The sequence below is a fragment of the Colius striatus genome, chromosome 3 (assembly GCF_028858725.1).
Source record: "Colius striatus isolate bColStr4 chromosome 3, bColStr4.1.hap1, whole genome shotgun sequence".
Taxonomy (NCBI): domain Eukaryota; kingdom Metazoa; phylum Chordata; class Aves; order Coliiformes; family Coliidae; genus Colius; species Colius striatus.
Window position 1 is genome coordinate 30,415,977 of NC_084761.1, and position 14,277 is coordinate 30,430,253.

Below are 14,277 nucleotides of genomic sequence, written 5' to 3' on the forward strand. Positions count from 1 at the left end.
CCTCAAGAATGTAAAATTATCTGTCAATTAAATAGTTTTCACTGATCCTAAAGACTGGTGTGCTATTGAAAAATGTGATTTTTTTTAATGTATCTTATGCTTTGTTCTTTTTGTGGGACATTAGTTTCAGCAGCAGTTTGATTTTTGCCATGCTGCAGTTTTTTCTTTTCTTTTCTTTTCTTTTCTTTTCTTTTCTTTTCTTTTTGTAGGGTTTCTCTAGCCCAACACAATTGCAGTCCAGTCTTCTGCTGGTTTCCATTGCTTCCTTAGACTTTCTTTCACTTACAGTCAGTGAATTAGTATTATGCCAGAAAGAATTCCATTTCATATCTAATTACCAAAGTCTTTTTATTAAGTAGAGAAATTTGTATGTATATGTGTAATATACAGAAATACAAATTTGTCGAAAAGTATTATGAGAATGTTATTAATATAGCAAAGTAACTCATTTAAAATTATGTACTAGAATGAAGACTTTTCCATGCGAGCTTAATTGCCCTTTTCATGTATGTTACCTTCTTTGATTAGATGATCACACAATTGTTCATTTTCAGAACCCATGCACAGGGTGCACTGCATTAATATATGCGCACATATCACAGTATTGTCATTATCATCCCACAGACAGAAGGGTTGATGCTGGTTTAAAAGCCAGGAGCTACAACTTTGTATGGATCATGGATCTCACCCTCTGGGATATCAGGTGGTTGCATTAGAAATGGAGGAACTCAGTGGGAAGCCTGACATCTTGCCCTTAGGGCCTCACTTGTGGGGTTGAGTGTACACAGAAGTGTGCCTGTCTAAAGAAATGGCATTTATTTTGCTTGCTTCGATATGTTTCGGGGTTGACAAAATGACACTTGCTGCTAGGGAACAACAAGCAAGCAACTCCAGTGGAGAATCTCTGAGCAAGGTAATGTGGCCCTCATTTTAGGGATGTAGAGGTAAGACACTGAGAATTTTGGTTGAAAATTTTGGTTAGAACAGTTGATAAATCAGAGAACAGATTTGTCTGCAGTAAGTGATTTTGCATGCTCTAAAGAACTGCTGTCCTTGTCTTCAGTTTTACTGTGAACTGTCCTCTGTCTTTCAAAGTAAGCATTCTGAAAATGGAATTGATGCATACTTATGATAAATTTATACATATACTTAACCAATATTAAATAGCAACTTTGTGGGATAAAGTCCAGATTTCTAATGTATCACTTGACTGCACTAATATTCTCAATATAACAGTGCAGAAGTCTTTGTGTAAAATAGTGTCAGTAATTTGTTCTTTATGTGCATTTCTTAATATCTCAGAAACAAGAAGCATGTTTTGAAAATGAGACCAAATCCAATTTCTTAGGAAACAGAGGAATGATGTGAGTCTTGAAATGCTGTGAAATTCCCAAATCTGGAATAGACATATGCAGCCTGGGGTAAATCTGTTACCAGCTCATGTCTGCTGATACTCTTGATCCCTGCCTCTGCTTTTGGATCCCTTCCTGTGTTCCTGTCACCTTTGCCTTATGATTCCAGTCCCATCCTTTCCCTACTCTATCTGTTCCTTAAATGTATGTGAATGATTTTTTTAAAATACATACCCTTCTGATTTTGCAATGAAATAGAATTGTTAAAGTTGTTAAAATTCAATAGAAAAAGATAGGATATTTCCTTGTCATTTCTGCTTTACTAATATTTTTTCAAAGCAAAATTAAGATGTTGTTTCTCAGTTCTAATCTGTATTTATCAATTTTCATACTGGAAATATTGCTTTGTGAGCTTTACAGTCTTAACACATTGATATTCAATGTGCCTCTTTCTACTCTTCCTGAAACTAACTTTCCAAAAACACAACCATGAAAAAACACAAGAAAGATATGCTAGTATGGTTTTGAAGAGTATATTACTTGACTTGTACCTTTTAATATAGAGGAGAAACTTAATGGAATTCTGACATTTACTAAATGGTATTTGGTGAGTAAGGCCACCTGGATAAATTGGTTTATCATTAAGTCCATAATGAAACACAAGATGTGTCATTTTGTTCTGGGGTTTTTAAACATCTCTTCTTTATGCTACATTGTAAAATATTGTGTTATACATATCTCTTTTCACAGTTTCTGTTTCAGGGCACCTAATGTTTTCCCACTGAAAGAGAACAACAAAAAACTCGATTTTAATTCAGTTCAGTAGAGGGCAAAAGGCAAGTATTTTTTTTTCCCTTTCTTTTTCCTGAATGATTTTGATATTAGGTGCAGTGGTCTCACTATTGTATTGAGAAGCACGAATACAGCAGTCAACCTGAGATATTTTTGAATTCTGCTTAGATATGTGAAAACAATGAAATTTTCCTACACCTACTATTCTTAAATAAATTGCAAATATTTCTAGTATGTGTGTAAGTTCACACTTGTACAATGTATTCTCCTTTCAATTAATAAATAAACTACTAATTAATTTGAAGAAAGACTTCTTTCTCTAAGTACATAATTAGAATGAGATCAAATCTGCCTGACTTCTGGATCTTGAAAAACAGGCATTACCAGGTTTCCTTAATAGCTGTTAAGCCATAATATGAAGATCAGGAACTCTGTATTAGATGTGTAATTTTCCTATACAATGAGTGTGTGTGTAAGCAGTAGAATACTATAGAATCCTGAATGAGAACATGGTAATTGCAAATTGTTTATTGATAGCATGGAGGAAATAAAAAGTGTGTGCTCTGTATTGTATTTATTTTGCTAAGAATTAGGGAACAACCTAGAATTACCAGACATTCTTGCCTTCATTTAGACTGCCAGCCCTCTAAAGCCTTTCATGAAGTGGACCACGTCATCTTTTTTTCTCTTTTTCTTACCCTTCTTACACCGAAATAAATGAAGAAAGATGATTTTCTGGAGGAGGTTCATAAATTCCTTCTTCTCCTTCAGGTGTGCAGGTTCTTTCTGCAGATGTTTTTTTCCTCCCCAAGCAGATCAGCAGTTTACTGCTTATAAATTGCATGGCATATCCATTGCTTCTACAAGGAAGGATTAGGGAAAGCAGTTAATGCTACTTTTTGTTTGTTCAGGATTTTTTGGTCTTCATTATTCTTTTATCTACTTTGAGCTTCTGCCAATAATATCCAATGGGGTGTTACATGCTTGTCAGGCAAGTTACTATACTAATTTGTGAAATAAGTGGGATTATCAAAATAGGACTCAGAACTCTTTTTTTTTTTTCCCCCTTTTTCTTAACTAAGTCTTTACTATGACTTCTGGGCTTTTTTTCACTTTGACCAGAAAAATAAAGAATTATATGTTAGGAGGGTGGATTCAGTTTTGGTGAGATGAATCCTGGTGTTTACTTTAGAAGGTTCATCGACTTTTTATAAGTAGCCTTCCAGACTGTTTGAAGGTTTTAAAATTATTCCTTTCCCTTTAGAAATACATTTTGCTACTGAATTGTGTTATACAGAAGTGAGTTGATTTATGTAAATGACTGTTCTGCATGTTGGAGATAAAAATAAATATACAAATAAATTAACAACTTCAGACATCTGTGACAGAATTTCTAAATGAAACAATGGGAATAGTTAAACTGAAAAATTTGAGAAAAGTAGTAGATATTCACCTTTCATTCTTTAAATTTAAATATAAAATGCTACTTCAAAAGGCAAGAAGTAATCTCATACCTTTGGAGTTTTAAGTCACCCTTTTGCTTTTAAGCATGTCAGTTTTTTGCGTTAATTAGTTTACTTTACTGATACCTATTTAAATAAACACAAATGCACAATAGAATATTACTCCTGAGTGGTCTATGCTGATGGAAACTACCATACCATGAGCGTGTTACATGGAAAGGTTGGCATCTTAAGCAAAATCAGGCTGGTTTTGGTTAACGAAAAAGTTCCTTTGTCTTCATCCTGAATCCAGTTCTTTGCGACTTTCTTGAAAGGCAGACTCTAAGGTTTCCACAAGATAGAAGGGCCTGATCCAAGACATCAGAGAAAGCCTGAAGAAGAAGTGTTTGAGGTGTTTAGCGGGTATTTTTAGTAGAAATCTGGGGACATTCAAACTTTCTCACAAAGAATTTTGAAGATTCAGATCTGAGAATAACAGGTTCATAAAAGCAGTGTTCTGTGCCTACTAGATGTCCCTGATAATGAGCAGAGACCATTAGTTCAGGCACAGTGTTGTGCTAGAAAAACCCATTATACCTAGGAGCTGAGATGATATGTCTGCATGCTCTTGTGCTGTGAAATTTCACTCGACAAGACTGACTCATGACCAGCTCTGTGTAGTGTAATGTGCAGGCTTGTCCTGAAGATAGAGATGTATTGCACCTAGGCATTCAAGTCCTTTAGGACTTTAGTTTGTGTCTTTTTTCTTGTGAGCTGCCCCATCTACTATTTCTTTATCAGTCTTTCTGCTGGTGCTGTTTCGTTAGCAGAAAGTTTTTCTCTCTTGCTAATTTTCATCTAGAAATCCTATCTCAATTATAAGTGAGATTTATATTTCTATTATAAATGCACCTAGAAACTTGCAACAGATTCTGTTTCTGCACATTGGTGGGTGTGTTTTTATTTTCCTGCACTCTTAAATTCATATACATACACAGATCTAGTACAAAATATATCTGAGAGTGTTGGCAGACTCATTTAAGTTGTTTTCCTCCCTATTTCCTCTTAAGCCATAAAATAAGATCTCAAGAGAAGCTTTCTCAGCATCAGTATATTTTTCAGAAAATTACTGTCTGCCTTTAATCCTGCAGTTTGTAATTGAAAACTAAAAATGTGATCAGTAAGTTCTCAACAGGTTCAGATGAATACAGTAAGATTACTTTTCTCCTTTCCCTCCTGAATTTGATTCAGATTGTTTCGATACTTTACCTCTGAAAGGAAAATGTCTTTTGAAAGAGTTCATTTTTCAGGCCTGATATTTTATGTAGGCAAAAAGCATCTGAAAATGTGTAGCCCAATGGTACAACTTTATGTATACAAAGTGGTGTAGGTTGATTTTTATGGTTATTGAATGTAGAAGGGACCAACTACCTTTTTCTGTAGCACCTATCACTACTGAAACACACAAATTTACTTAAAGGAGTCTAGACATAGTATAGCAAAAATTTCCAAAGAAAGCTTCCATTTATCTACTTAAAGTATCTTTCCACACCATGAATAAAGAATAGTAAGGAAAATTAACTGCACTTTCTTTTCCATCTAGTTATGAACACTGACTGTCCTACCTACTGCTAAAAAGACTATAGGAGAGAAAGGCCTTTAAATACATATTTTATGAGATAACTCATCTTCGAAATCATGTTGTTATTCCTGCATAAACCATGAAGATGAAAAACTGTAAGATCAGTCTTTCACTCCTTTGGCCACTTCCAAAATTAATCTCTACAAAAAGGAAAATAAAACATGGAAAATGCAAGGTATCACATTCACAGTTCAAGTTAGAAGCAGTAACTCTTTGAGGAGTTTTTACTTCGTAAACCAAACCAAACAAACTTGTCCCTTTGCTTAAAAATAGGTTGTTAAAGGATATTAATTTCTTATGTACACTGAGAATCAAAGGCTACAGACCTGAGTGAGAGGGACTTAGGAGATCATGTAACACATGCAGGGCTCAGTGTTAATCAGTATCACTGGAGTATTTACTGAAGGAAAATCTGCAGAATCCACAAAGAGTGAGTAAAGCCTTAGACTGGAATAAATACTACAAAGTCACTACAAAACTGCTCCACAGTCTGAGGAAAAAAAGCTTTTTATCTCTCCTTTCTCATTAACATTATGGTTGTAAGAGTCATTTGACAGGGCCTGTTTCAGTTCTTAGCTATGAGGTGATTTTTCTGGTATTAATGTACTTGTGGCATCTATGTTTAGTGAAATGCATATACAATGCGTAATCACTCCAACGTTCTTAAATTTGGGCTGGCATTATTTCTTTGTTTTCTGATGGACATGAACAAATCTTATAGAAAGAGTACTACCTTCTCTGTTTAAAATGCCTTTATTCCCTATGGGGTCAGTGCTGGGCTCAGAACTGTTCAATATATTCATTAATGGCCTTGATGAGGGAACAGAGGGCATTGTCAGCAAGTTTGACAATACTAAACTCGGGAGAGTGGGGGACACACTAGAAGGCTGTGCTGCCATTCAATGAGACCTGGAAGGGCTGGAAGGTTGATGTCGTGGTTTGGCCCAGCTAGCACAGCAGCACCACGACAGTCTCTCACTTGGTGCCCCCATTCACCCCCACCCTCGTTAGGATGGCAGAGGCCCCAGGGAAATGGGAGTAAAAAGATAAGCAAGGTTATTGTGGATTCAGAGAGGGCTCACTGCCAGTTGCAGTTCCAGGCAAAACAGACTCCAGTACTCAACTTAGAAAGTAGGAAAGTTTATTCTATGAGAAACAGAATGAAATAAAAGCAAAAAGGGAGTAGGATGATGCAAAAATTACAACCAACACTTTAAGATCTCCCTCTCCCATCCCTCCTTTCTTCCCAGGCCCAGCTCACTGCTCCCTATATCTCTACCTCCTCCCTCTTCAACGGCTCAGGGGGGCAGGGAATGGGAGATGTGGTCAGTCTCTCACAGATGGGCTCTGCTGCTTCTCGCTTCTCAGATGAGGACAACTCCTTGCATTCTTCCCCTGTTCCAACACAGGGTTCCTCCCGTGGAACACAGTCTTTAACAAACTTCTCTGGTGTGGGTTGTTCCCAGCAGCTGTGGCTTCTGCCGATACAAGGTCCCTCACATGGGACGCAGTCCTTGGTGAATATCTCTGTCATGGATTCTTTGCCATGGTTGCAGTTTCTGCAGTTACAGGGTCCCTCCCTTGTGAAGTGGCCTCTTCTGGGCATAATTTTAATGAGCTGCTTTGTCATGGGTTCCTCCCCACAGTTACAGCTGTGGATATTGGGTCCCTTCCTCGGGACATGGCCTGCTCCAGCCATAGCGATAATGGGTCCCTCCCTCAGGACTCGGCCTCTTCCGACCATAGTTTTAAAGAAGAAAATCACTGACCATGGCCTGGGGTCTGTAGTAAAGTGATTGGATCCCTCCCATAGGACATGGCCTCTTCTGGCCATAGTCACTGTCCCTGGCTCAGGACCTTTAATGAAGTGAATCGCTGCCCCTGGTCTGGAGTCAGCTTTAGCAACATGAATCTCTGTCCCTGATATGGAGTCATTATCAAAATGAGTCTCTACTGCTGATGCGGAGTCTTTAAAGAAATGAAAATAAATCTCAGCTTCACCAGTTCTCTCCATAGAATGCAGGGGAGTCTCTGCTCCAGCACACCTCGTCCTCTCTTTCCTCACTGACCTTGGAGTTTGCATGGTTGTTTCTCTGACTGTTCCTACTCCTTGCACCACCACCAGCCAGAAGAAGAAGAAGAAATAGGAAGAAGAAGGAGGAAAAAGCCTCCTCTTCTGGCTTCTTAAAAAGTGATTGTGAAGGTGTCTAATTGGCTTAGCCCCAAAAGTGGGTCTGGCTCAGAGCTGGGGAGAGTTTCAAGCAATTTCTTACAGGAGCCATCTTTACAGCCCCTTCCCCCTTACCAGGAAAGGCTGTCATGTCAAACTATGACAGATTTTCACTGGGAGGAATCTACCATGCTTTCAGATGTTTTTGGTTTTGTTTTGTTTTTTTCCTGTTTGCATTTGTTTTCATTCCCCAACTCTGAGTGCTACCAATGGATGATAGTAAACTGTAATTTCTACCTCCCTGTTCCTATGTGCTTCAACAGATTTTTCTTTCTGAAAAATCAAAAACTAAAAAAACCCACAAACCAACACATTTTATTTCCCAAGAAAGATCTTTGCCTCACTTTCCCTTCTCCAAAAACTTGCATTGACTAGCACTGATGGGAACTGAACTGCATTTTTTACTTTTCCAGAAATGTCATGCAAATGCTTGCCGCTTCTTAGAGCTATGTTTGCTTAGCATTGGTTCTATTAATATTGGTGTGAAAATAACAATGCTGTAATAAGTAAAGTTGTAAATACTGGCCTAATAATTATGTGCTACCATCTAGTTTATGGGTATTATGGAAACTGCAGTTAGAACATTATGAAGAATTATACAGATCCTTAATTGCACAATCTTTTAAATTATGCAGTCCATGAACACAGTTTGTTCCACTGCGTCATACTACAGCAGTTAATTTTATATCTCTGTAGTTCTGGAAACCAAAGACTGTCTTTTAACAAGTCTTTGTTTTAAGATCAGCCAGCTTCTGAGATTTTCTGATTTTTTCCCTGAATCTTTCTTTAATAACTAAGTTCTGAAAACTATTACATGCAGACATCCTCAATTTTAATTGTCAAAGAAAACTAAGCTTTCTAAGCAAAATTACATATATTTTGTTTATGGAGAGAAGGTGTAAGTGGTACTCAGTAGGTATCAGCATATGCTATTGAAGGTGCATCTGCTCTCTAAACAGCAGGCAGCTCCTCAGATTAGAATCACAGAGTTTGATTCTTGTACAATACAACTCCGGAGGCGAGCTCTGTAGTTGATGTTTAACTTATAGGCTTGAATAAAGTGAATGCTTCTCTTCTTTTACATTTGATGACCAAAATCCAACAGGATATTGAGCCCAAAAAGACATAAATACCACACTTGAATATTTTGGAGTTTTTTCCTGTCCTGGGAATCCAGTGCATTTGGAGAATGAGCAAAACATCAACCCATCCACTGACTTTTATAGTGGAAAAAGAAAGTAGTGTGATTGTACCAGCATAATTTGGCAGGTATCTGCCATGTGATACCATCATCTGATCTATAATGACTCCCGTGAAAAAAAAGGCTTTTTTCCTACTTGGATGGTGAGTGTTTGTAGCTCAGAGAATACCAAATGTGGGTTTTGAATTTAAAAAAAAATATTTATCAATTTCATACTTAGTTTTCACGTATGAAGTGTGGGTCCTAATGTGTTTAAGAGTAAATGTTTATATTTGCCTGCCTTTCTGAAAATATTGTCTGTGCTTGATTTGGTATGAATTTCATAGTTAGTCAATTCTGCAGAGCTGATTCCCTAGGAGGACTAAGGGTCCATCTAGGGCTGAGCTCATGAACCTCTCTGCAAAAGAAAATGACCTTTAATTTAAAAAAAATCTGTGTTATATTAAAAGTATGTCCTACTGTGCAAACTGGGTAAATTTTTGGTTTATATTGACATTTTTTTTTTAATATAATATAAATATTTTTCACATCCAAAACAAGATTAAAAAATATTTTATTTCCAGTGTCTGTCAGTGAGAAGTGAAAGGGGAAGGGCACAATGACTGGAGATAGTTAATATGTATTTATTTGAAACTTCTCAAGAAAATGTGATGAGATTACATTAAGAATCTGTTCCTCTTTCTCTCCCACCTTATCAATTATGCATACAAGTGCCTGCAGTATGTATACTTTCTGTAGTGAGAAAGTGACCCCAAGGATATCTACATATTCCTTGGGAAAAGAGGCAAAACCCAAGCAAATATAGTTTACCTCAAGATGTTTTATACTTTGCTGAGTTTGGGTGATGATGTACTCAGTTGTAGGAAGAGAAGTCAATGAAAAGAAACTCAAACTTGAAGGACTGCAATGACAAACAGTAGGAAAAAAGAAAACCCCACAAAATAGCGATGCTTAAATTGACTGTCTTCTGTTTTAGCTGCTATTGGTCAGCCTTTCTCCAACACACATTTTCAATTACAATCCACAAAGGAAGAAGGAAAATCCTTTTAGTTATGTTATGTATTCATTGAACTGCAATCTCCAAATAATCTATTCACATCTCAATTTTATGTTTTTTTAGGGTCAGAAAAAAAAAGTCTTCTTTGGACTATCACTTCTGTGTTTTGGGGTTTTTTTATTGTACAAAGATGGACTAGGATTTTTAAAAAGCTGAGGTTAGAAAAATGCCTTTAAGTAAAAAACAACAGATGTCTGATTATTCTGTGGGAACCTTATTGTCATTCATTCTCGATCTCTTCTTGATTTAAATTAACATAAATAATTCAGAACAAGTAAAATAGAGTATGAAAAATGTCATTTGACAGAAACAAATTTATAAAGTACTTGAAGGTAGTGTCAGGATTTTACTAGATGAATTAAATGTTTACTACATGTATATGGATGTTTCATCTAAGAGGAAAATACATGGCTGTTTTTATCCTTTATATGTACTAGCATAAACACACAGCTCATATTCCCAGTCATACAGAAATATATAAAAAATACTGTTGTACACAGAAGAACAAATATTACTGGTTTTAAGAAATCCTATTAAATTTAAGTGACTTTTAGAAGGCAATGATGCAACATGTGTTAGAGCCTCAGAGCAAAATTGGCATCAGAAACCAAGAAAACTGACAGTATTTTTATGAATGCATATTGAGGGATATTGAAAGTGCTAGAAATGAGAATAAGACAATAGGAAGCAAAAGTAATAATGTTCTAGAGAAATAGGTTATTTGACATTATCAGTAGAATGAAAAATATTCACTGATATTTAAGGGTTGGATTTCACTTTAAATTTACTTTATTCATACCTTTAAAAATTATAATAAATGGTTAATGGAAAACAGTTTTCATAGGTGCATTAGTAACTGATGATGTAACTGGCATATAGAGAAGATTTGAGGTGAATCTAGCAAGAAACTTGAGCATCTATCATTGTGCATTTTTTCATAATTCTTTCAAGGGAAGTGCTACATACTTGCATATGGTGTAAAATTTTTATCAATCGCATTTTAAAATAATAAAAAAGTTTTTTCACTGGACTAGAAATATCAGGCTTGGTTTACAAGACACTGAGATTTTTATTAAGAGATAAGCTAGAGCTGAATTGTACTTTCCGACTGTATTGATAATATCTACAGTTATTTATGTTGGTTGTTAAAATGTTTACATTGATTTATGTGTTTCACTCATTTTAAAAATCATTTTCATGCTTTTTGTTTCTTAGTGTGATACTGAAATTCCTTGTGGAAAGCTGAAACACCACTTTTTTTTTTTTTTTTTTTTTTTTTTGCTTTTATCTTCCCCTTCAAATTTAAATCTCAGGATTAGGAACCCTGGCATTAATTTTAAGGATTCTTTCTATTGCTATTGTTATCCCTTTTAAATGTGCTAGAGTGTTTGCTAGAAAATAATACAATGTGCTTCCAGAATAATTCTGTTATGTCTACATCCACTTGGATCTAAGGAAAATCTGGACGAATAGTGGGATGTAGACTTTAGAGACTAGATCACAGTCTTTGAACTTCATCTGCCTTGATTTAGATGCCAAATCTTTCATGAGCCTTATTGTTTCTGTACCTCTTATTTGGAATTTGGGAAAGAGGAATAACAGTTTTTCAAGACCTCTCAGGATGAGTAATTAAACAATGAGTGTTCTTACCCTTTCTTAGAAATAACTTTCTACATGTTACCATAACTATTTCTATGTTTTACCTTGACTATTAACAGCAGTGGAAAGCTAAACTCAAGGATAAGGTAAACTCAATGTTTTTACCAGCAAAGCTTTTCAAATCCAGATCCTTTTAAATTGCTCTGTCTTCTGAGCTCAGCTGTTGAGATCAAACTGATTGTAATAACCTTGTTTTATAATCTATCCTGTGTGACAGTATGTATCCTATGCGCTGTGCTGTCCCATTGCTCTGAGCAGCCTAAACAGGAGTGATATATTAGAAACTCACCAAGCACGATTTTCAAGGAGATAGTGCACTGGGGCCTTTTGATAACAACACCTTTAAAGAGGCAGGGTTTCTTCACACTGCATCTTGCTCGCTGTGGAAGTTTCCTTGATTTGATTTAAAGAGATGTGTAACTGAATACATAGTTTTTGTTGTGAGATTTTTTGGTGTTTGGTTTGGTTTGTTTTTTTTCTGAGACCTAACAATATTTTAAACTCCCATTAATTTGGAAAATGTGTTAGCTGTTCTGAAATGTATGATACAGGATATAAAATCTTGAAACAAAATAAAAAGATTCCATATAATACCTTAAAAAAAGAAAGTAATGCAGGATTTTATTTTTTCAGTTATTGCTTCACAAAAAAGGAGTAAACTATGTTAGAACATACTCCAACACACTTTGCAGCTTCAGTAGATCGAGATGAATAGGTCTGGTTTTACCTGGTTTATCACTTGATGGGTATTGAAATCATGTTTCCTGTGAACTGAAAATTCTTCTTTGTTAACAAAAGGGACTGGCAGAGCTTTTAAGAAGTTAGCACCATTATTATGAAGCCTCTTCCTGTTTTAGGATTAAAGTACTAGAGCCAATTAGGAAATAACACTGTTTCATCAATTAATGCACAAAAAAAATTACTTGAAAATAACTGGAGCTTAAGAATATGATAACTATTTGTTAATATTCCTTTTAGTGACACCCTCAAAATGGATCCTTAAGGACATAACAAAGTGCTTGTTTAGTATTGCTTTTAAGATATTTCTTGTGTCAGAGAAGTCTCCAGTGCTGAATAATGATTCTACAATAAAGTGGCATAGCTCTTATTAATTTCAAATGTCTACTTCCAACTATTGTCAGCTTCTGTGCCACCAGACTGTAACTTTCTAGGAATATTAAGTAAGAGTAGCTGAAAATGTGCGAGAGATTGCAGGGGCATGCACATAGCTCCTAATTACAAAGAAATAGTTCATAAATATTCCCAAAAAAGAACTGAAAAGAATATGATAAAAACTATCAAGAGGGCAAGTCCAAAAGCTGAAGGCCAACAAAGGAAAATGAAGCTGAGTTTTCTTACTCAATCAGATGACTTTGCCGTACATACTGTTGGTATACTAGGTACATGAATGTGTGTTGTCATCTTTTACTGTAAAATCGGTGCCTAAAGAAATGGAACAGTTACTATTACATGTAATTTCTGTTTATATTTGTATTAGACTGATGTTTTGTATTGTCCAATCTATTGGAGATTGATTTTTTTTTTTTAATTTTCTGATGTCTTATACATTATTAATTTGATTCTAGATCAGGCTTGTACTGTAAAAGATAAGGAAGGAGCAAATTTGGTGAAGGCTGAATACCTGACATAGAGGCACGTACAAGATATCATATATGGAAAATATAATTTTTGCACTGAGAGAACAGTAGAAGAAAATAGGATCTGTTAGACTGTTACCGGAGACGAAGCCTGTTCCTTGTTCAGTATTTGACCAGTATTTTCACAGCTCAAATTGTAATGATAAGCACAAAATTAAAATTAGAAGTAGTGATAGAATATAGCTGACAGCTTTTAAGAAAGTTCATTCATTTGTGAGCATTTGGTGAACACAGATTCACCTGTGTTTTTGTCTGATAGAATCAAAGCTTAAAGATCAAACCTACTTAATCTGCATGTACCAGCTAGTATAGCTAAAATTGCAAACCTGTGATTTATTACATCTCCTTGTCAGTAAGGTTACATACAGATTTTTCAGAAGTGATTGAAAACCTTCCCCTTGAATTGTGTGAGAATACGAAGTGGAGCATTGATTAAATAGGTACGTTTTAAGTAAGTTACTTGATATCCTCATGTGCTCTCCTGTCTTCTTTCCAATGAAATTCAACACTTTTACCTTCTCACTATTGAAACTGTTCACAGAAAGCAGCACTTCTTTGGTAGCAATCAGAGGCCTGAACAGCGTGGCATTGCTTCTCTGATTTGGTAGGTTCTCAGATTAAAAGATGGTTGATGTCTTTTTTTTTTTTTTTTTTTCCCCTGGGTTGTCTTCAATTAGAATATATCTGAAAAGTAGTTTAGAATTACAATCTTCAAACAGAGGTCCAGGCTGCAGTCAGAAAAATTACTTTGAAGGGTAGCTATGTGACTTGAAGGACAGGCACAAACTGAGAAGGACTGGGAAAGGTCACAGTAGGGAGAAGGGGCTTACAGGTAAAAAAGACAGAATAGAAGGATGAACTGGGGAGGTAAAGAGGACAATAGCTCTGCAGAATATAATACATAGTGAAAATTGAATCCATTAAAAATGGAAAGCAACTCTGGAATAATAAAGATACACTACCTGTGCACTACAAAGTGTAATGAAAAGTAAAGGGGAAAATCTTTCAAAAAAAGACTGTTTGAAGACAAAGTGTAGATATAGAGAAAATTTTTGTAGATCATGATCAAAAAGGTTAGAAAACATGGGAGGAAAAAATAAAAGAGAAGTCTGTGAAGCAATATAATTGACAAGGTTGACAGCCTTCTTAGCAAACTGAAGACGATAATGAGCATGTGGAGTTACATATGTTTAAACCCGTTGAACAAATGTAATACTTGAGAATGCAAAACATAGTAGTGGCCT